Here is a 24190-nt window from a genome sequence, read left to right on the forward strand (position 1 = left end):
TCAAGCTCATAGTATAGTAATACACGCTTTATTAATACATCAAGTAGCGATCTAGGGGCAAATCTAATGACTACTGCAATTTCAAAACAGTGATGAGTGTGTGTATTTCATGACAATCCATAGCAGGGAGGATGTGCTGTGAGACTCTCTGGAAGTGTCTGCTGGTGACAGTCTTCAACATGCTGATGCTGCTGTGGTTTGTTCCCTCCCTGAGAACTGAAGGAAACGCTAAATTTCGGATCGAAGTGAGGGAAAATAAAGCTATATAACTTCCCCCATCTGAGTTTGTAGGCCAGCACTTCTGTGTATGGACCCTTTTGGGATCTGTGACCTTTAGGATTAAGAAGCCCTGCTGGGTGTGGTCAAAGCTGGCTTGGCGATGCCAGGTCCACACCTCATGAGAACGTGGAAAGGGGGAAAAAGAGAGGGCGTGGAGGGCAAATGACGTCCCTGTTAAAGGGCAGGACCTGGAGGTTGCTCTCCTCCCACTGGCCACCAGTTAGTGGCATGGCCGTCTGTAGCGTGAGGCAGGCTGGGGCGTGCGGGCTCCAGGACAGCGCATATCCTACTAGTAAAAAGCCTGGAGGAGCTCTCTCAGTAAGAGAAAGGAGGGAATGGGTATTACGACGAATAGCAGTCTCTGCCATAGCTCGGTCATAGTTACGGACTTGAAACCAAAATGTGTTTTCCAAAATGTGCTGCTTATTTTGTGTACTTTCAGGTCTAAATCAGAAATGCCAGGAAGAGTTTCACCCTTACTAGCTGTTGACCAGCCCCCACTGTGGTACCAGTTCCTGGGGCACACAATGTCTAAGGGAAAAAGCACATTTTAAGCGAATATTCCCCAATTTGGGGAATTGCCTGTTGTTGCTGGCAACATTGTCATTAGCACAGAGGCAACATTTTTGTCGGTGCCAGAAGTGTGCCAGTCCCTTGCATAACACACAGTCGGTCTGCCAAGATCTGCACTTAAGAAACTAATACAAAATTAGGTGCCTGTTCCTGTCTCCAATGACCAGTATTCTGTGTGCAAGAGAGCATGCAGTAGGAGGAGGCAGGCCTTCTCCAAACAAACCCCTGAACAAGTGCCCTTTAGGGTTTAAAATTACCACCTGTTGGGTTGTACAGGCCTTTAGCTTCTCAGAGAGCTCTAAGTACCTTAATTCTTCTTGTTTTATAAAGTGCCCAGATCATGAGGTTTTTTTTTTTTTTCCCAAGTTAGTTAAATAAATAGCAATTATGATGCAGCGCCACATGGCCAGCAGCTTTTAGCTTATAAGCGGAGGGTTTGAAAAGGCATACTCAGAGGGAACTTGGTTGGCTTCTCCTGGCAGGAGGGAGGCCGAGCTGTTCCAAGGCCGGATAGCGTTTAAAGGGCCAGGCGGCCCCTCGCTCGCCCTTGTCTCCATCCAGAGGGAGGCTTTTCTGGTGCAGCATGAATGTTTAATGCCATTTTCTTTAAAGTCCCAGATTGTGAGCTCCTGAGGGGCAATCACTGGGGTCTTTGGAGCCCCCACACAGCCTGGTGCAATTTCTCGTATGTCCCAGGTGCCAGGCATATGTTTGCTGACAAATCATTTCTATTTTATAAGCATTTATAACAGCCTTTTAAGTAAGTGCCATTTTAAAGTCTGCTGAATGAAGGGTGGCTTTTATTTAGTCTTAAGGTCACCGTTGTTTTGTTTTGTTTGTTTGGCCACCCCTCCCCTAATCCATCTCTAGTTATACAATGTGATTCACTAGGAATATATGACTCTGTTAATTGAATTCATTTTGGAGCCAACTTTTTAGGAACCTGTCTATTTCTGTAAAGTGGGATCCACTTGCGAGTGTACCATTTGGTGCCAGCACTCAAATTTTCCCTGACTCAGTTGCTCCGGTGGTGTTTCCGATCTCGTCCCATAAATCAGGCAGCCAGTGCCCGCATGCTTGAGAGGATTCTTTACCAGGTCTTGTGACTGAGCCCAGGATCCTGACAGTGATCTTGGACGGGCGATACAAATAGGCTAGGATTTGCCAATGGCTATTTCTATAAAGGAAGGTTTCCAAGTTGATTTCTTTGAACCCGGAACGACTTCCTCCCTCTGGCTTCCCCCGTTTTCCTCTACCACTGGGGAGAGCCTCGCTTCATTCTGCCTGCCTGTCCTTCCCCTCCCCCAGCCAGCTGGTGTCTGCAGAAATCAGAAGGAAGGTATGTGCCTGACACAGTTGCCTGAAATTCTATATCTTCACCCCCTTTCAGGCTCATATGTCTTCATCCGGCCCAAGAATGGCACCCACCCCGCCCATCAGGCCCCAGGATCTCTGGGACGGCTGCCTTGTCTGAAATAGGTACCCACGGCTCCCGAGCAGAACAGTTCCCTACTTCATACCTGAACATACATTTTACAGTGTTACCTCTTGTCTATCTTTGTAGGTTTGCCCCTGCCTCAAGTTTAAAAACAAAAAACAAAAAACCAAACTCCTAAGTAGAGTAATGAGCCAAACTGCCTCTCTTGAGGTCCCTGTTATTTCTCCTCTCCCAGCCCCCTGGGCCCCACCTCGTCCCTACCCCAAGTGATCCAGAGGCGGCAGGGTCTGGTCAAGACTCACCCCCACCCCGGGCCTCCAGAGCTCTCTTCCCTCCTCATGGAGCGCCCCGCCCACACCCGCCACAGTAAGGACGCTGTCAGCTGGGAGACTTGCCTTTCTTTGCATCCTTTTCCCAGGTTTTCATGCTGAAAACAGCGCATTCTCAACATGAAGCAAAAATTGATTCTGTTCCCTTTTTCACCTTGTGTTTCTGACCATGATGTTCTTGGCAGTCAAACTTCCAGGCTTGGGGGTGGAATTGAGAGCTTTTAGTGTAAATGCTAAGTCGGTCGCCAGCTTGCCATTAGGAGTCTCAGCTCCTGTGGATAATTCACCAGCATCTGTGGTTTCACCGACCCAGTGGCCTTAAGTGTCTCCTGAACGTTGGCGCTCCCCCACCCTTCCACCCTCCTGGCCTGAGTGTTGGCGCCCTTCTTTCTTGCTGGGCCAAGTACTGGAAGTAAAGAGACTCTTTTCAGTTTCTGAGTTCCACCCTAGGGTCAAGGGCCCCAGGGCCTGGCGCTGCGGTCTGGCCAAAGGGACCATAAAACCAGGTCACCGGTGATGGCCATGCGTGCTCTGCGCTTGGGTTCCGCCTTTGCATGGGGTTAATGTTTCATCTCAGAATAACTATGAAGATCAAGTGAAATGATGCATTAATACTTAAAATACTTCATCAAAGGCAGCGAGCATAACAGCAGCAGCAATAACGTAGAAGCTGCTACGTTACAAGCACCTGTCGCGTCCCAGGTGCTGTGTTCAGTGCTTCGTGGGTGCTATCGCGTTTCACCCTGACAGCTACTCTTTAAAAGTGCAAGTGTGCCCGTGTTACAGAAAGGAAAGTGGGACTCAAAAAGATGAAGTTATTGGTCTTTGAACCCAGGGAAAGTGATAGGATCAAAATTTGAGTCTGATCAGTGTAACTCTGGGGCCCAGGCTCTCAGCTGTTAAGCAGAATTCTTCCCTCCCCACTTCAGGATTGTGGGAGAAGCCTAATTACTGTGAAGGTGGGCGTTTCTGGTGTTTTCCCTTCGGATGCCTGCTTTACCTTCCGTTTTTAGGTCAACAAGCAGTTTCCTGTGCTCAGTCCTTAATCCCTTCAGCGGAAGGACATCGGTGATCTTCCCACTGGGAGGGGGACGCCTGCGCTGTGGCTTTCTGTCCCAGGAAACACCGTTCACTCCTGTCACCCACGCTGAACCTGCCCGTGCACTCATGATACCTTAGCCAACTCAGTGGTGACCCCACGTGTGAGCCCCTCGCCGTCCAGATGTGCTCACTGCATTCCCATTCGTGTGGTTGACAGTGCGTTGAGGCGGGCATTTAGAACCACTCTGCTTCTGAGAGCCTGTGGGCAGGTCTGAGTTCATCACGCCGCTGGCAGAGCACACGGCCAGCCACCCGGAAAACCCAGCCGAGAGCCCCCATCCCCCAGGACAGGCATTGCGACTAAGTAGCGGGTGTGTGCTTGGTGGGGTGGGACAGCAGAATTCAGAGAAGGGAGAGGCTGAGGCGGGCCCCAGGGAAGCCCGCAGGACGGAGAACCTGCCCTGGGCCCCGGCGTACCCGGGTAGAAGGGTGAGGAGACTGAAGAGCGCTCCCGGCGAGAGAAACAGCCAAGTGTGCCTGGTCGAGGTTTTGAAATGCTTTGTTCCTGAGAGGACTTGGTAGAAATTGCATTTAATCTTAATTCAGGAAAAGGTACATGAGAAAACTTGCCACTTTTCAGAGTGTTCGTGTCTTACCTGAGAATCGGTGCAGTTTTCTTCGACAGTTTTCTTTCTTAACTGTGTAGTTGCCGGAAGGAATTGAGCGTGAGCAAGACGGTGGTAGTGGTGGTTACACAGACACAGGTGTGTTAAAACCCACAGACTTCCTCACCCTAAAAAGGTCAGTTTGTTACCATGTGTAAGTTTTAAAAATAATTATTTCTTTAAAGTGTGGAAGGGGGATCCTTCCCCTCAAAGAGCTTACCGCTTAATGAGGGCTGAGCTGGGAGCCGTCTGGCGGAGCGGACTGCGTGCGCTGTGCGCCCGGGAGGGGCCGAGCAGAGGAGTGTCTCGGGGTCTGGACGCTGCGTGGAGCGCTGCCGCTGTGGGGAACCGCGACTGTCCTGACAGCGGGGCGGTGTGTGCAGTGTGATCGCAGGGTGGAGCGGCCAGGATGAAGGCACGGGAGGAGGGACGTGTGTTGTGGGGACAGCTCACGTGTCCTTTTGTTTCTCTTTTAACGTGGGACAGAATTCCTAGGCTGAGTTTGTTGAGCACTGACTCTGTGCCAGCCGGTGTCAGGTGCTGGGGACTCAGATGAGCCCCCACCTACGTCCTCACCTCACCAGGTAAGACACACAGATGGCAAATAAGCACCTGAAAAGATGCTGCCCCTCATCTGTCATCAGAGAACTGTAAACTGTAGCAATAATGAGACACCGTCGCACACCTATTAGGTGGCCCAAATCCAGAACACTGACAGCATCAAATGCCAGCAAGGATGCGGAGCAGCAGGAGCTGTCATGCATCGCTGGTGGGAAGGCACCGTGGTACAGCTAGTTTGGCAGTTTCTTACAATTATGTCCACGCAGAAACCTGCACACAGGTATTTACAGCGACTTTATTCACAGTTGCTAATACTTGAAGCACCGAGATATCCCTTCAGTAAGTGAATGGATAAGCAGACAATGGAATATTATTCAATGCTAAAAGGAAATACGCCATCAGGCCATGAAAAAGACATCGAAGAAACTTAAGTGCTTGTTACTAAGTAAAAGAAGTCAGTCTGAAAAGGCTATATACACTGTGTAATTCCAACAGTATTACTATCTGGAAAAGGCAAAACTACAGGCGGTGAAAAGCTCAGTGGTCACCAGGGGCCAGGAGAGAGACAGGGTGAATGAGCAGGCAGAGCACAGCAGGTTTTTAGCACAGGGAGCAAAAAAGACTCCGTCCCTGTCCTGAAGGATGTCTGTCCAGCGGGGGTTCAGACTCAGTGCAGAGGGAGGTGGGGGAGTATGGATTCTTTCTAGAACAAGTCAAAGAAGGGAACTGACTGGACTCAGGGGTGTCCAGCAGCTTCCTAGAGGAAGAGACACATCTAAGGTGTGACTAGACAGCTGCCAGCAGAAAGCAAGCAAGGCCATTCCAGGCCGCGGAAACTGCACGCGGGAAGGCCAGGCGGCAAGAGGAGGAGGCTCCATCTGTGACTTGCACGGCTCAGAAGAGCAAGGAGGGCCGGGCAGGGAGGCTGAGGCCTGGCAGGCTGGGCACGCAAGGCTTGGTCAGCTGCACGAGGACACGGGGACTGCATGTGGGGAGCAGTCAGGGGACTGCACGGTTTTGAGCAGGGTGACACAATCCAATCCTGGCTTCAGAAAGATGGCCTTGGAGTGCAGGGCAGACTGGAGGTGATGGGCTGGCCCAGGGGGACGGCGGCTCGGCTCAGAGCTGGCCGGAGAGAAGCGGGTGAAGTGGAAGGTGGGCTCTCCAGGCGCTGGTGACAGGGGTGCCAAGGGGAGGAGGTGGGGACACAGGGGCTTCCCTGGGTGCTGGGGCTTGCTCAGAGAGCTGGCTCTCGAAGAGGAAGGTGAAGGTCTGGGAGAGGACAGCGAGGGAATAAAGCCCAGAAGGTTGACGGGAGCTGTGCTGTGGGCATGCTGGGTGCCAGCACTGGGAGTTGGCATTAAAACCCACCGAGGAAGGCAAGGTCTTGCTGCAGATCACACTTTTGTTACCACTCGTTTCTTTGACACATCAGACTTTAGCCAGAACCTGGAATATAGATGGACAATCTGGGAATTGTTAGATTCTAGAATAAACGTTGACAGCCTTTGCGTTCCCAGGGTGGCCCGTGCCCAAGCTGCCAGTCGGGGGCTTGCTGAAGCATAGAGAAAAACTTGACAGGTGCCCCAAAGCCAGGGCTGGCAATTGAAAGAGAATAGTTTTTGTCGACATTGAATTGAAATGGTAAGGTAAACAACAGAGCAACCTCAGTCTCGCCAGATCCCAATCTTCTCATCCGGTAAGTGAAGGAAGTTCAGGAACAGGAGGACCCGTTCATCTCAGGATTCCCTTGCAGCTCTGAATTTCTAGCCTGATAAAATTTTTGATCAAGTTTAAAAAAAGAAAAAGACCCCTGTGAATAAACACACTGAGGACATTACTATCCCTCACTGAACTTCAAACTTTTTTAATTTTAATTTTGAAACTCCAACTTGCCCGATTCCCCAGACTGTAAATCCCCTGACCGGTGAGCTGTTGCTCTTTGAAAACACTAGCCTCTGAAGCGCTGAGTTTACAGGGAAAGGAGGAAGGACGGGAGGAAGCAAAGCTCCACGTTCCCAGCAGGGAGTCTCCTAACACTAATGCAAGGCAACGCTAGCGGCTGTCTTGTGTCATGTAAGGAACAGTTATAATCCCCATGTCGTTGATGAAGAAATGTTATGGGTGAAGGTCATAACTTCATAGCCTGTGCTTCCTTGGAGGAATACGTCTGAATAATGAATCGTTGCTCAGATTTTGTTCTGATGCTGTTAAACCTTGAGGAGCAGTGGCCCCGGCGCTCTGTCTCAGTCAGGGAGACACAGGCACGGGCCGTCTCGGCTTCATGCTCACGACATTGTCCACTGTCATCGCTGAAGGCAGTCGGCGAGAGGAGTTGTCATAGTACCTGAAATATTTTTTGTTTCTGTACTATTATCGTCACTTTCTCCTTCCCCTCCCCACTTTCAGATAATGACACTTTGGGGGGGGCATGTTAAGATGGAAATAGTCCGGGGGCCACATTCATACAGCTTGAGGCCGTGCTGGTCTTGCAGGGAGTAAGGGAAGGAGGGAGCTGGCCGCCTACCTAAATGGCAGCTCAGTGCTGGAGACTTCTGCCCCTAAATTCATTTTATTTTCCTAAGAATCTTGGGGGATCAGGAAACGGCGGCTCAGCGAAATTTGGTAAACTTACCCAGCGTCACACAGATAAAAAGGGGCAGAGCTGGGGCTTGAACCCACCACTCAGCCTGCTGCCCCACCGTGGCTGGGGGACCCTGTGAGACTCCGGTCTCCAGCAGTGCTCCAGGAGGGAGCTGGCAGGTTCGAAACGCCCCCGCCTTCTTGGTGTTCCGTTACCCAGGGAGACGTGGGGATGGTCCATCCTCCTCCCTCAGGACATTTCAGGGCTTAAAGAGATGTCGTCCCTGCAAGGGTGCTGGCCTGCAGCTTGGCAGTAACTGCCTGTTGAACGGTGGTTTTCACGGCTCCTAGTGGTGTCTTCCGGGCCAGGCGCCGTACCAGGCGGGCTGGGGAGGTCAGGCTGAAGTGGGCGCGTCCCCGCCTGGGAGGAGCTACCTGAGGGGGAAGTGGCTCCAGAACAAATTGCAAGCGTGTAGTGACCGCAGGACCTCAGCTCACAGACTCTGCGCCTCTGAGGCCGGGCACCCTCTTCCCTCGCAGCAGAGATGGATGATGTGGACCTGACAAGCTGGGTCATGGAGATCGCTCTGTGGATCTGGGCCTCAGCGTGTCAGTAACCAACAGGGTGTTTAAAAAGTCATCAAACAGTCAGCATTTAGTAGGAGCCTCTGTCCTGCACACCCCCTGAGAATTAGGCACAGTTCATTGTGAGTCCTCTGGGGTGAGGGTCAAACATTCTGCAAGCAAGTGAAAGTTTTCTAGCGCCTCCAGCCGCCTGCCCGGTTAGCATAAGGGGAGGTGGCTGTTGTCCCCGACCACACCTGGGGGATGGGGAGGGAGAAGCAGCAGACACGGCTTCACAGTTGCCTTTTCTGTCAGGTGGAAAATGTGCGCCCACCGGAGGCGTCGGGGGGTAGTCCCAGCAGCGCACGCATCATAGATCATAGGTGGGGCGCACCTACAATCTGTCCAGCTCTCAGCCGAGCTCAGTTGCCGTGACTAATAATGAGTTGAGAAGGCCTGCGACCCAGGGAACTCCTAGATGCCTGAGAATGCGGCTGTGCACGCCACAGGCTGACACGGCTCTGACAGAAATCTGAGCGCGGCAGGGACCAGCCTGAGACAGGACAGCTGAGAGAAGCGTCAGAGTGGCTGGGGCGGTGGAGAGGTGCGGGCCGGGCAGATGTTCTGGGTGTGGGAGGCCAGGGACGTGGGGCTGGGGGGCGAGCTGAGTGAGGGACGTGGAAGCGCCTCTGAAGCAGGACTCTGCACCCCGGTGGTCTCTTTCTCATGCCTCTTGGGCCTGCCACAGGATCAGCCCTTCAGGGCCACCCCAAGAAGTGTTGTGGGGAGTTTTCCGTGCGTTTAGTGGCTCTGCGTGGCTGCTGCTGGCGAGGGCGATCAGCGCTGGAGTGCCGACTGGTGCTGTGCTGACAGCTCTTCATGCCGCCCGTCTTCCCTGCCCCACTGTTACGCTCACCTTATGGAAAGGGACTCTGAGGAGCAGAGAGCTTGCGTGACTTGTCCCCAGGTCATCAGCTAATAAGTGGCCAAGCCAGAGTTCCATTTAGATCTGTCCCCAGAACCCAGGCCCCTAACCCAGCAGTACAGGTGAGTCTTGCGTGGAGACGACCTTTGTGCCTCCCCAGCCTGTTCCCCTCCTTCCATCTAGGGCTGCCTCCATGGGAACATGCCTGTGGAAGGGCTCAGTCACTCAGGAGACGGGCCCATCTCCTTGGTGGACTGTCAGGGAACCCTGACATCCTGAAGTCAGGAGTCATGTCTTTTTGGAACTTCCCACACTTTTGCGTGCTCACTCCTTTTTCCTAACTAGAGGTGGCTTTACAGTAATTTGGAAGATGGCTCATGGCTCTGGGACACTGGGGACTTCCTGACTTTAGAGGCTGGCGAGCCTCACGGAGCTCGCAGCGGGCAGGCTGCCCGTGAATCAGCAGGGGCCGGGCCAGGCCCCCAGACCCTCTGCCTGGCAGGCGCTGCGCAGGGCTGGGAGGGGCTGGAACAGAAGTAGTCATGCCCCAAGGTGACGGATGTGATTCTCCATGGAATTTAGACTAAATTCTAGTGTTCTTTTATATCAAAGTGTGTAGCCAAGTTTAATAGTGTTTGGGCAATTCCATGTGACTGTGAACGGTGGTTTCAGAGAAACCACAGCCTCCAGACCAGCCGATTGACTGCCCCTCAAGTGTCCTCCCCAAGGAGCCTGCCCCGCCTGCTGCGTCCGGGCGGGGCTCCCGGGAGATGGAGCCAGACCCTGAGCCTCCCACCTGTTTTGATTTGGTGTTTGAAGCTCCTTTTCACAAACTAATAGACATCTCTGGATCTGCAATCAAGCAGCACAGTTGTAGTCCCAGTCGGCCACCTACCAGCCGGGTGGCCTCAAGGCACATGCTTTTCCTCTCTCAGCTTTGTTTTCTAGTCTGTGAAGTGGACATACTTTTAGGGCTGTTCAGAGGGGTGGATAAGACTGTGTGATCACACTTTGTGAAGTACCTTGTAAATGTCGGTGGCAAGTGTGTGTCGTGTAGGAGCTGCTTCCTTGGTGTCCAGTTCTTCCTGAGCATCCCAAGTTGTAAGGGTCAACTGGAAGTTGTGATGATGGTTTTGTACACGTTTGACCCATAAAATCAGTACCTTTCGCTTCTCGTTTTTGGGGTGTGTGGTGGGTGCTCTTTCTGTTAATATGATCTTCATAAAATTCTTACCCAGAGATTATTTTCACCTTCATCCCGGTGACCCATCCCATGCAAGGCACATCCATCTAGTTGGGCAGGAGGCTTAGAGGACGGGGGGGGGGGGGGGGGGGATGCTTTCTAATTGTTCCCATATGCGTGGCTCGTTCCCAGTCCACCTGGAGGCGAAGGTGAGTGTCCCGGTGTCGGATTCAGAGCAGTGGGGAAATCTGCACCGCAGTTCCTCAGGAGGGCCCTAAATGTTGATCTGCCTTTGGGAGGGCGGGGGTTTCGGTGAAATCTGATTTACAGCGTCGCCCTGGTACTGATTTCCTGTCACATACTCTAAAGGAAGTGCTCTGGTGATATTGGCACTGAGCAAGTAACAGAGGGTTTAAAACGTCGGCTCTGGAAACAACTGCACCTTGTGATGTTCGGATGATTGTACCGCACTTGGTCTCTGATTACAGCTAAAACAACAGTTGCTAAATCCAGCTAACACGGAAAAACTGGAAGAGAAGGGAGGAAATCAGCCAAACCCCCGGCCGGGCTGGAGAAAGGGGGCCGTGGTGGGACAGAGAGCTCGTGTTTGCGCTTGCCTGGTGCTCAGGGCAGCACCTCACGGCCCAGCCCCCTCTTCTGCAGTCAGTGGCTGCGTGTTGACACTAGCTGTGGGAACTCCATGATTTAAAGTTGAGTTGAAAGAACTGCTTTTATCATTTCAAGTATGAAGCCCCAGGCCAAAACAGACAAGGCAATTTTTTAGTCTCAGTTCAGAAGCAGTTTGAAACATTCTCTGCTTTCTTCCCATGAATGTCTTTATCAGAGGGACCTCCACATCTCCCCACTGTTCTGTGGGCCCCTCCTCTGATGGCCGACTGGGCAGGCTACCCCAGGTTAACAGACTAACCCAGTTAGCTGTCTTCCCGGGGTTAACTGCCTTAGTTAAGCCGAGTTTGAAGCACATAAAATGAAGGAAGGCATTTCCTTCCAGCTGCCAGCAGAGCAGCCTGTTCCAAGGCTGTCACCATGGGAAACTAGGGTTGGATGGCTGAAAAATGGGGCTTGGGGTTTCCCTGCCACTCTGGCTGGTGTACGAGAGACTAGAAAAGCACCGTGTAGAGTGGTGGCAGCTGCCACATCACTCAGAAAAGCAGAATTCTAAGAATGTACCGGCATTGATCTCACTCCCCAGAAGGTCATGGTAAATCCTTTGTGGGTTTTTTCTTTTACTTCCTTGTCCTTGTATTTGATAGATATTGATTGACTGATTGAGCATCTTTTATGCAGCCAGTAGGAATATTGAGGTATAGCCATTTTTTGAATCAGATGCCCAGGTACTGAGAAATTTTGTAACCTTCACTGCCTGTTGTATAAAATAGAGATTCTACGTCTCTCATAAGACTATTCTGAGGACCTACAATGCTGTTATGATAGCTGAGTAGACCCAGTGAAAGGAAAACCTGTTTTTTTCTTACTGACAGAAAACTTCAGTTCTCCAAACGTGTAGGTCTTTTCCCCACACCACGTAAGTCTCTGCAGACACCACCTGGGTGTCCTACAATTCAATTCTGACACTGTCCCCCTGGGGACAGCGTCAGATCCCACAAGTTAAGGGCTCAGGCCTACAAGACTCTCTCCTCCTGCTAGACCCTCTCCTCAGGTGACACACAACTTCTGTCTGACTTGGCTGCAAATTGAGAGTTCCCACGACCCCCTCCTCAGGTTCATAATTTGCTAAAATGGCTCAGGGAACTCAGGAAAACAGTTTACTTAATTACTGGTTTTTTACAAAAGGATATGACTCCAGAACAAGGTGGAAGAGATGCAGAGGTGACGGTCCAGGGGAGGGGAATGGAATGTCCACACCCTCTCGGGCTCGCCACACCCCCAGCACCGCCACGGTGTTCACCACCCCTGAAGCTTTCCAAACCCCGTACTGTAGGGATTTTTTACAGAGGCTTCATCTTGTTGACGTGATTGATCATTAACTCATCTCCAGCCCCTCTTGCTTCCCCAGAGGATGAGGGGCAGGGCTGAAAGTTCTAAGCTGCTTTCTGGCCACCAGCCCCCATCCTGAAGCCGTCCAGGCGCCCACCCAGAGTCACCTCGTGAGCACAAAAGGTGCTCCCTTCACCCAGGAAATGCCAAGGGGATTAGGAGCTCTGGTCAAAGGCCAGATATTAGAACAAAAGATGCTCCTAGCACCTTTATCACTTAGGAAATTATGAAAGTTTTAGTTCCTTGGCCAGGGATCAAGGACAGAGGCCAAAATATGTATTTCTTTTTTGTTTGCTTATTTACCCACTCGTTCATTTATTCATTAAACAAATATTTTCTGGCCCCTTCTTTGGGCTAAACTCTGATAAGGTGAGGTTTGCTGTACTGAGTCTTGTTTTGCACCCACAAAAATGGTGACCTCACTTAACATATTTATTGAGCTGCTGTTACTAAGTCAGCAAGTATCAGACTCCGCTAATGTGTTCAGGGATATCGACTGAAGTTGTAACAGAACACACCTTACAAAACATGCGTCATTTGTCCTGCCTTCAGAGAGTTTACGGTCTGGGGCACCTGCCTGCCTGGGTGAGGGTGCGCTCCTTCCACCCGACAGCGCCGGGGCCGGTGGCTCTGTGGTGCTCAGCCGTGCAGCCCCCTCTCCTGTTCCTCCCTCGCGGTGACCATGCTGCACCGTCCTCCCCTGCTGACTGCCCTCCTGCTTACTCCTTTTTAATCGAAGAGCGGCGGTGCAGCAGCCCTCTCGCCCCGGCTGTGTCACCGAGTCCAAGCCCGTTCTGCTCACCGCACGTCAGGCCAATAAATCAGGAGACGGGGTGTTGGGGCAAGAAAGAGTGACTTTATTCGAAAAGCCATCAGGCCGAGAAGATCGGGGACTAATGTCCTCGGAGAACCATCTTCCCCAAGTCAGAATTCAGGCTCCTTTTATACTAAAAAGGGGAGGGGGCGTGGTTGGGTGTTGCAAGCTTCTTGGTGTCGGAATCCATTGTTCTTGCAGCTGTCCATGTAGGTCAGGTCATGGTGTCTCTGTAAACCTCCAACCAGACAAATGTGATTTTCTGTTCTGCAACTTTTTTCATCTATATATGAATGGGAAAGTGTTATACCCTTTAAAGTCTGAGCCTTGAGAATGGGCTCTCCTGTCTATTTCAGGCACTGGGCAGTGTTCTTTTGCAATAGAGGCAGAACCAGCATGAATGAGCCCTGGGAACAGAGCAGAGGGTTAGAGCTAAAAGAACAGATCCAGTATGGAGTCAGATTGGTTCTTCCCACTGCAGCTGGAGGGTCCGGGTTAGAGGCGGGCCTGAGGCCGGACAGAGCCAGCACAGGTGTGTTGCAATAGCCTTCTTGCCTCAGCAGACGTGACTAAACAGACTCTGTCTGCTGTGAACAATTCATGCGCTTGTCTGAGCCGCTCACAGGCTGGAGGGGCCCTTGCAAGCAGCAGCACGTTCTCAGCAGAAACAGTCCCGGCTGCGCGTCCGCAGACCTCCTTCTGCTGGACAGGTTGCCCGTCGATGTGCTGGTACACCCTTTGGAATTTAGGGAGCCACAGTGACCCGAGCTGCTTCTTGGCCCAGTGCCTTCCACACCTCCCTCCTTTCACCAGTTTCCTGAGAGAGGCTTGGATGCTGCATTATGAAGTAATGATTTGTTTTGGTTGAAAACAGAAATGCAAGAAAAATCCAAATGTTTTCCAACCAGCACCTCACCTGGACCTCATCATGAAATCCACAACTTACCTTTGTCTCTCTGATTCCTCTTAATAACGAATAGTAACTCTTCACATTTGCTTTACTCTTTAAGATGAGGACTGCCTTCCTCCCATGGTCCTGGGCCAGTGCCCCTCACCACGGCTGGGCCAGCTCCCTCTCCCCAGCCCCATGCTCTCAGCTGATACGTTTCAGCACAACCTCAAGACTAAACCCTAGGTGCCCTGGCCTGGCCCCTTGGGAATGCAGGTGGCTGTGTGAAAGGCCCGACCAATGCAGGGGGTCGCAGGGGGGCAAGGCAGAGCCTGAGGGCGGGGAGCTGGGGCTCCCGTCCAGTCACCCTGGGAGGTGGGGGACCTCACAGCAGGAGGGGGCCTCCCTCTCCTCCCTGCACTTCCTGTGGGCTCGTGTGTGAACAGCCTGGGGTGCAGCCCGTGGGGAGGCGAAGCAGCTGCTCACAGGGACACCCCCCTCCTGGCTCCAGTCCTTTGCTGCACGGCACCAAGAGAGCTCATTCATTTGTGAACGACCTCAAGCCCAGGGAACAAGCCGTCTGCAAGCCTGTGTGTTGGTTTTCACTAAGCTCCACCCTGACAACAAAGCATTTTGAAGTTTATTAAATGGTTAATAATGGTCTAGTAATAATAACAGCCCTAACATTTATCGACTGTTTACTGTGTGCCAAAGATATACACTTTGTTGGCACCATTTAATTTAATCATAAACTTTAATTATTTCATCTTCCCCAGGATCATCACTTAGTGAAATGAAAAGATTGCGTTTTACACCAACAGAGAGACCAGTGCATCACTAAGCTCCTGTGCCAGGTGCCGAGGGAGGCAGAGACTGCAGGTGCAGCTGGGCCCTGCCCTCAAGGTGCTTGAGATTGAGAACAGTTAGACGAGAATTTACATAGCTGATTCGGTGCTGAGAATAGGCTTGTTCCTTTATTCCTTCATCCAGCAAGCGTGTATTGAGCACGGTTGCTGATTTTTGCCTGGTTTATGATTTACTGGCACTGAGCGCAGTGTGACATGCTGCAGACACTGGTCCTAAGAGGTGTATCATCTGCAATGAATCAACCAGAAGTGCAGTCTGCTGGGGCCTGAAGGAGAGTGGGGACGGAGAAGGGGTCCAGGAGGACGAGCGGAGCACAGAGAGGGAGACGAGCTGGTGGCTAAGAACCGGCTTCTCTCCCAGGTTAAGGGCAGTCTCCCCAGGGGTGAGGACAGATGTGGATAACACTGGGCACGTAGACCAACAGTGTCTGACAGGCAGTCAGCAGGCAGGAAAATTTGTTTTGTTCATGGAGTAAAAGGGCTTTGGAGGGGGCCCTGAACTTTGTTCCTTTGCCTGCCCACCATCCCCTGGGCCCCGGAGCTGGCGTGTGCTGGCGTACACAACTGGCTACCTGGATGGTAACCTGGAAGGTTTCCCAGGGGCCGGGAAGGGCTGGAGGAAGGGGCCCGCCACAGGCATGGCCTGGAGGGGAGCCTTCGGCCAGAGCAGAGAGCGGCTTCTCACCTGGAGTCTGTGACCTGGCGCTGTGGGCTCCCCGGGTCTGAGAGCAGACTACACCCCCTATGGTGCCGCCGAGGTGGCCCATCCGGCAGGCGGCCACGCTGTGCTGTTTACCCCCAGCCCTCACCCCCAGTGCCTTTCATCGTCCAGTGCTGTTCATTTAAACTCAGCAAGACCCACGCCAACAGAAACAAAGAAAATGATCTCTTAGCAGTTATTTACATTGTAAACCTCCTCTGGAGTGATTTTCCTCCAGTCCAGCTTGCAGTAATTTCTTAAGGAAGATAAAGTGATTTTTAAGTGTGATTTTAAAGAGTTAGGCCCACACATTAGCTTGCTTTCTGTTATCCTTCTGCTTGGGTCTGATGTTGTTCCCGAGATGAACTTTACCTTCTTCTCCTGGTAGTTTGGGACCACTGAGAAAAATTCCCATTCTGTAAAAACAGTCAGCCAGTATGTAAATACACTGAAGCAGGAACTTCTGTGAAATGACTAAAAACTGTCACTGCAAACTGCTGTCTGAGAGGAGAGATGGGAGGGAGTACCTGGTGGTGGTTCTCTAAAAAGGTTATTTTTCTGCAGCTGCAGTTGTTCTTCTCTGTTAACCTAAAGGCAACTTTCTGACCTCAGCTCCTGTGGTTTATCATTGGCCCAAGAAAGAGAAAAGAGAAAAAGAGGCTAGGAGCAGAAAACTCTGAACGGTTCATGAAGCGGGTTTTTAAAAAATATTAAGAGAATGAACCCCTCCTTCTTTTTCGCTCTTAAACATTTAAGCTCTTTCAAGTTATGACCAATTAAAAAAAAAACAAAACCTGGAGCGCATCATCTTGAGGCCCAGATTTCCCATCAGAACTGTGCAGCCTCGAAGGAAGTCAAGAATTGTGGCACTTCAGAGCTGTCTGGAATTGTGGCACTTCAGAGCTGGAAAAGTGCTGACCGGAGGAAAGCCTCGGGCTGGGGCCGGGGGCTCCGAGCTCCTGCAGCGCTGTCGGCCTGGCCGTGCCCCCTGCCAGGCGGGCTCCAGCTGCCCCTGCAGCGCGGGATCGGGCCGCACAAGAGAGGAACTCGAGATTCCAGGGACCCACAGTGAAAAGCTTCCAGATCTTAACGCTGAGCCCTTCTGGTGTGAGCTGGGCCGCGCCGATGCCGCGCGGCAGGCAGACGCCCGCTCTGCACAGGCATCTATATTTAGGTGTGGGCGTGAGGTTGCCAAGGTAAAGAAAGGCATGGTCCGTGTCGCCTCAGCACGCTGTTTGTCTTGGAACAGAGGCCCTCACCGCCTGTCCCCACATCTGCTCACAGGCAGGCCCTGTGTTGCCCCAAGGGTTTGACACTCTCACAGGGGGGAAGGCAGCTCCCCAGAGCCCGGCAGTTTGGAAGGCGGCAGAGCCCTTCCTGAATGGCCGTCCTTCATGCCCGGTGGGTACGTGCCGCCCGGCAGGGACTGGACGCCGTGGTTTCCGCACTCGTGGTCAGCAGGCCTTGTGTTCGGGCCCCAAGTGACCCGGCGTGTCCAGTGGCTCATCATCTCTCAGAAGGAACAGTCCTTCAGCCCACACCGGGCAGCTGCTCTCTCCTGGCTCCGCCTCCTGGGCCTGCTGACCATGTGGAGACAGAGTCCTGGTCACTGCCTGCCATCGCGTACCCGGCCACCTCGGGACCTCCTGAGTATCACCACCCCTTGGAAGGTGGCCTGGCTCAGCAGGCCTTCACCAGAGGCGTCTCACGGTCTCAAGCCCCCACCCGGGAAGTCCTCCCTGCCTTCCCCGCCCTTACTTCCTGACCGCAGCTACGCTCTGGCTGGCCTTCCATCCCCACCCTGGTGCCTCGGCTCCCCAGTGTTGCCCCAGCTGTGCTCCCAGTCCACACCCCCCGTTAGCTTGTGAATCACCTCTTCCAGAAAGCCTTCTGTAAAAGGCCGACTGATTTCTTCCTAGGGTTCCTTATGTAGGGGCCTCCCCCCAGGCCATGTTGGCATTCCTTCTGGGATACTCCATCCCTCAGGGCTTAGATCCCCACTGTCCTGTTCAGAGCCTTAGCTGAATGCCCAGCCCTCTGCCTCCTCTAGCTCAGGCCACTGCCCAGGGCCGTCTGTCAGACTCCCTGCCTGCCGTTACCCAAGCTGGGCCTTATCCTCCTGGCCAGACTGAAGACTGCTGGGGGAAGGGGCCATCCCACCTTCAACATCTTTCTATCCCCAGGGGCACCTTGCACAGTGCTCAAGTCCCCGAGCTGGGGCCCAACTTTGGACATCCTGAGATTCTGCTGCTCAGGCCCTGGCAGAGCTGGTGGAGGGGCGTGGGTATGGCAAGAAGAGGTTCAGGCTCCCTTTGACAGGCAGGTGAGGCTGGTGAGGGATAGCGACCCTTATGAGGAGGGTCTTGGGCTCATGGACTGAGGGGACAGCTGTATATCCAACGGGAAGACCCAGCTCTTCGGTGGGTTTGGCGTATGAGGCACATAGGCTCCCTCTGAGGAGGGCTCGGCCCTGTCTGTTTTAGAATTTGCAGGTCCAGGGTCCTTGCACTGATGTGGGGGAGCCTGAATGAGCCCTCTTTGTTCAGACTCTGGGAGGGCTGTGCGAGCCGTTCTCCAGCCTGCCTTCCCAGAGCTGCCAAGTGCACCTCGGAGCTCCCAGGACCTGGGGCTCCCACTAGCCTCCCACCCTCGCTCTCACGGTGAAATGCATCTGATCTTTTTAAAGAATTTCTGCTGATTCCACAAAAAACTGAGCCTGAAGCTTATTGTCCTCAGCAGAGAAAAGCAGTTCCATGTGGGAGGGGCAGAGCCCTCCTTCCCCCCAAACCACCATCAGGCCTGCTGCCCAGACTGGCCGTGGTGCAGGAGGGAAGGCCTCCCAGCTGGCCTGACTGCTGGAGGTGAGGGGACCCCTCCGCTGAGCAGGTCAGCCATCCCAGACTTCTCTGGGTCTCCCAGGGCCGCAACTTTGTAGGGGGAGTTTGGAAGGCCTGCCTCGGGAGGCCAGATGAGCAGACTGGAGAGGAACTGAGGGCCTTCCAGTGGGTTGGAAATAGCTCCTTAGGGACAAGTTAGGTACCAAAAGAAATGTCTGCAAGGATTGCTGTTAGTGAGGATAGCCATCCCCTCGTAAGCCCTCAGGGACAGCAGGGCCAGGGCAGGCTCCCCCCTGCAGCACCCTGCTCCATCGGCAGTGACGGCCACCGTCGCTGGATGCCGGACTTCTGTCCTGGCCGCAGAGCCTGGGTTTCAGGGTGGGTCTGCGCCTTCCCAGGACCTTCCCCGGGACTGCAGAGGAAGAAAGCCAGAACTCCCATTTCGCAAGAGGTGCAGAGTTTCACGCACACTCAGAGAGGATGTTTGTGTTCTGTGGAGGTCACTGCCCTTGTTTTCAGAGTAAACGTTTGTGTGAGCGCGCTCGATGGGGGGGGGGGCCCAGGCGAGCGGACCCTCTCCCCTCCCCTCCCGCAGGCGTGGACCCAGCCTGGGCTCCGACCCGGGACCGGGCAGCTGAGGACCACCCTGGTGGTCTGGGATTCCAGGCCCGGCTCCACCTATGACCTTGCTTAGGCCATGTCCCTCTCCAGGCCTCGGTTTCCCCTTCCGTACTGTGTGTGTGTGGGGGGGGGGGTGACCGCTACGCATGTAAGACGGTTTCCAGCTCTTGACATTTTAGGACTCTGCTCTGAGATATTTATGATCAGCCTGCTGATTCTTCCTCCAAAATATACTTCAGGATGGACACTGCTCTCTCTTTCTCCTGGCACCATCCATCACCTCTTTGCTTCCTGCTTAAGTTCCATGGCTTAGAATAAATCCAGGCTCCTCACCGTGGACCCTCTGCCCGGTGCGCTCCCCACCCCAACCACGTGCTCTGCGTCGGCCCCTGGCGCGCACATTCCCTTCCCTGCTTTCAGATCTTCCCACCCGCTTTCCCTCCCCGGAGAGCCCTCCCTCTGCTCTCAGATGAGCTGGCTCCCTCCCATCTTTCAGGTCTCAGCTTAAATGCCACCTCCGAGAGGCCTTCCCGAAAACCCCTGAGGGAAGTAAGCGCTCCTCTGTGGCTGCACCTGTCCCTCTGTGTTTGCTTTCCTTCGAGGTACTTAGACGTCTTGGAGCCGTCTTCTCAGCTCTGGTTATGTTAGTCTCTGGTCGCCTGCACTGGAGTATAAGCTTCCCGCAGGTGGAGACCTCCTGAGAGTGGGGGCCTTGTCTGTCCCCATCACTGCTGAGCACCCGGAGCCTCGCGCAGGGCCTGGTACACAACAGATGTCCCTGAGTGGTGGCTGAATGGATGGATGCTTTCTCCGGAAAGAGCGCCGTTTCCCTCCCTGATCTCGGTCCCAGGCCTCGCTGTCCCTCACGGGTCTGAATGGGGCGCCGAGGGAGATGTCACATACAACAAATGTCCACTGTGGAGTCCTCAGCCGACAGCCAAGGGGGTTTGTACTCCTGTGGCCTCCGCACAGTTGGGCGCAGACTCGTGTCATTTCTAAGGGCCTCCTTGGTGCCAGGTTCTGGGCGAGTGCTTTCCAGTCAATGTTTTTTTTGTTTTTTGTTTTTTTACCCTGGACCATCTCTGTGAGGACAGATTAAGTAACCTGGTCTAAGATCGCTGAGCTGAGCTGTGTCCATGAACGTAGCAGGGGCCCCGGGAAGGGCCAGGGGAAGGCCAGCAGGTCCCTGTGTCCTTTCACATGGCCTTTATTGCCCACCCAGCTGGGAGAGACCTGGAGCCCGGGGGTGACTAACGTCCCAGAGCATCTTGGGAACCTGACAGAAGGTCTGTGGTGTTTCTGGACCTGGTCATGCAGGGCACGGGGGTTGTGTTAGGACTGTGAGACCTGAGAGCCCAGGGATGGGCCCAGTGGTGCTGCCCTCTTGCTTCAGGAAGGCCTTTCTGGGGCCAGCACAGACTCTGTGACACAGTGTCCCTTCAGAGGATGGCTCTCTTGGCAGGATTCTCCCTTGGAGCCTCAAAGTGAACCTATTTGTCAGAGGCCACAGTGGTGAGAGGATAGGGATTTGAGCCTCAGCTCTGCTGTTTATGAGCTGTGCGTCCCTGGCTGAGTCATCTTATCTATAAAGACACCACAGTGTGGCAGGGATTTAAGAGTCACTTTTGAATGTGACACAGAATTGGCACTTGGTAATTCCTGTGACTGAGTGAAGGAGTGACATCTCAGATGGTATTTTCAGCATGAGAAGCTTTAATTAGTCTCTTATATGAAATTGATTACCCACAAGTGCCAAGAGCTTACCAGAAATGTTAATGGTGTGAACAGGGTTTTGTCCCCACCAGGTCGTAAATCGTGTTCTCAGTTTCAAACAAATAACAACACATACTCATGTGTGTACCCCCTGTAGGCTTCTGAGCACTTTATTTCCTTTAACTCATTTAATTGTCACAGCAACCCTCAGGGAGATGCTGTTTTTGTCTTCGTTTTTCAGATGAGAAAACAGAGGCACAGAGAGGTTAGGTAAACTGCCCAGGGTCACACAGCTAGTAAATGGCGGAGCAGGGATGCCATCTGGGAAGTCTGGCTTCAGAGGCGGAGCTTGGCACCCCTGCGCTAAACCATGTGGTGCTGATGGGTGGCTAAGGGGAAGTGCTTCCCTGGGTGAGGAGGCCTGCCATCTAGCTGAGGACGCAAGGACCTAGACTTGCGGAGGGATTCTAGTCCGCTTAAAGCAGTTGGGAAAGCAGACTTTTGGGTAAAGTGCTTGGGAAACAGTTTGGGTGCTGAAAGGGTGGGAGGGGCCCCACTTTGGCACTGCCCACCCTCTGCCTTCCTGCCCATTTTCAAAAAGACACAGTATTTTATATTCTTATTATATATTTTGGCAGTTATTATGACTTTGTATTTTGTGAACCCCCCCCACCTTTTAACTATTTTTTTGCTGAACTTTAAAAAATCAAATTTATTGATGTTTAATTTACATACAATAAAATTTACATGAACCTTTTTGTAATTTTTGACAAACTTATACGCCTATGTAACCACCACCACAGTCGGGTGACACGTCTGTCACCTGAAAAGGTAAAGATTTCCTTGGGGCCCTTTATGCTCAAATCCTCCACCACCCAGGCCCAGGCAGTCAGGGGTCTGTTTTCTGTCATTACAGATTCCGTTTGCATTTTCCAGGGTTCCCTATAAATCCAACCATCTTTTTTTGTTTTATTTTTAAATTTTTTAAATGTATTTTTATTGAGATATAATTGACATAAAACATTGTGCGAGTCTAAGGTGTGTATACCATGTTGATTTGATACATTTATTTTTGCATTGTTAGTGTTGGCCAGCCCCTCCATTGTGACCCATAACTGTCAGTTCTTTGTGTTGAAAACAATTAAAATATAGTCTCTTAGCAACTTTGAAGTTTGTAATACAGTATTGTTTTCTGTGATTACTGTGCTCTGCATTGGCTCTTCGGGACTAATTTATCTACAGTTCCCAGTTTATACTCTTAAACGACATCTCCCCAGTTCTCCAACCCCTCAGCCCTTGGAGCCATCATTCCATTCTTTGTTTTTACAAGTTTGGCTTTTTTCAGATTCCGCATATGGAATATTATACAGTATCTGCCTTTCTCTGACTTACCTCACTAATGCCCTCAAGGTTCATTCTTGTTGTTGCTAATGGCAGGACTTCCTTCTTTCTCATGGCTGAGTAGTATTCCACTGTGTATCTACAACGCAGCTTCTTCGTCTGTTCATCTGTTGACAGACACTCAGGTTGTTTTCCTGTCTTGGCTCTTGTGAATAATGCTGCAGTAAACATGGGAGTGCAGAGATCTTTCTGACACCCTGCCTTCACTTCCTTTGGATATATACCCAGGAGTGGAATTGCTGGATCAACAGGTAGTTCTCTTCTTAGTTTTTTGAAGAAGCACCATACTGTTTTCCACAGCGACTGAACCAATTTGCCATGTCCGTCAACACTGCACAAGGGCTCCCTTTTTTCCACATCCTCGCCAACGTTTGTTACAATCTTTTTGATGCTAGTCATTCTGACAGGTATGCGGTCACATCCCACTGAGGTTTTGATTTCATTTCCCTGATGATTAGTGATGTTAAGCATCTTTTCATGTACCTGTTGGCCATTTGGATGTCTGGACAAATGTCCGTTTAGTTCCACTGCCCACTTTTTAATTGGATTGTTTAGTTTATTGTTTGTTTTTATTGTTGTGGTTGTTACTGAGTCATATGAGTTCTTTATATCTTTTGGATAGTTACCTCTTATTTGACATGGTTTGCAAACATTTTTTCCCATCCCGTAGATTGCCTTTTTATCTTATTAGTGTCTTTAGCTGTGCAGACACTTTTTAGTTTGATGTTTTGCTTTTGTTGCTTGTGCTTTTGATGTCACATAAAAAGAACCACTGCCAAGCCCAATGTCAAGGAGCTTCTTCTGTATCAGGTTTTTGGTATCAGGTCTTATATTTAAGTTTTTAACCCATTCTGAGTTAAACGTGAGTAGTGCAAGCTAGGGGTCCAGCTTCACACGTGGTTATCCGCTTTTTCCACCACCACCTGTCGAAGGGACTATCCTTTCCCCATTGAGTGTTCTTGGCTCCCTTGTCAAATGTTACATCGACCATAAATGCAGAGGTTTATTCCTGGGCTCTCTGTTCTGTTCCTGCTGGTCTGTGTGTCAGTTTTTATGCCAGTACCATACTGGCTTAACCACTATAGTTTGTCATATAGTTTGAAACCAGGAAGTATGATGCCTCCAGCTTTGTTCTTCTTTCTCAAGATCGCTGTGGCTATTTGGGCTTGGGCTTTTGGGGGCCAAATTTTAGAACTTCTAAGTGATATATTGAGTACTTCTATCTGGCTTCTTTTCTTCAGTAAGTTTTTGAGATTTTCCGTTTTGTTGCATGGATCAGTCATTTGTCCTTTTTTATTGCTGAATAGTATCCGATTTTATGGGTGTCTCATACTTGTTTGTTCACTCATCTATCGATGAGTATTTGAGTTGTTTCCAGTTCAGAGCTGTTAAAAATAAAGCTCCAGTGTGTGTCTGTGTAGTAAGTCTTTGTGTGGACATACGTGTTCATTTCTCTGAGTGATTACCTAGGACTGGAGTTGCTGGGTCATTATGTAAGTGTGTATCTAATTTTTAAGAAGGTGTCACACCGTTTTTCAAAGCATCTGTACCATTGATTCCCATCGCAGTGTAGAGGAGTTCCGGTTGTTCTGCGTCCTGGTCAGCACTTAGAGCTGGCAGTCTTTTCACTTTTGGCCATTTGGGCGGGTGTATGGTTTTTATTTTGATTTTCTGATGACAGCAGATGTTGAACATCTTTTTCATGTACTCACTTGCTGCCGGTATATCTTCTTTTGTGACATTTCTTTCATATCTTTTGCCCATGTTTCCATTGGGTTATTTATCTTCTTATTGAGTTGTGAAGAGCTCTTTATATTTTCCAGACCGACATAAATCCTTTGCCAGATACACACATTGCATACATTTTCTCCATACCTTCGGCTTACCTTTTCATTTTCTTAATGTTGTCTTAGAGAAAAGCTTCTGAATTTTGGTGAAATTCAGTTTATTAATTTTTTTATTTTGTGGTCCATACTTTTGGTGTCTTAAGAATTCTTCGTCTACCTCTAAGTCTCATTGTTTTTTCAAATGTTCTTTTCTAAAAGTAGTTTTTTGCTTTTACATATATGTCCATGATTCATTTTAGTTAATTTCTATGTGTGCTTTGAGACAAAGGTCAAGGTTCACTTTTCTCTGTATGGGTATCTAATTGTTCGAGCACCGTTCGTTGAAAAGACTCTCCTCTCCCC

The 24190-nt window shown here is 51.3% G+C and overlaps 1 protein-coding gene across 12 annotated transcripts in view; it reads left to right on the plus strand.

Moving 5' to 3' along the window:
* Positions 1 to 24190, plus strand: part of ATG7 (autophagy related 7) — a 307849-nt gene that overhangs the window by 261771 nt on the left and 21888 nt on the right. The window lies entirely within an intron of this gene.

The sequence above is a fragment of the Camelus ferus genome, chromosome 17, assembly GCF_009834535.1.
Source record: "Camelus ferus isolate YT-003-E chromosome 17, BCGSAC_Cfer_1.0, whole genome shotgun sequence".
NCBI classification, from domain to species: Eukaryota; Metazoa; Chordata; class Mammalia; order Artiodactyla; family Camelidae; genus Camelus; species Camelus ferus.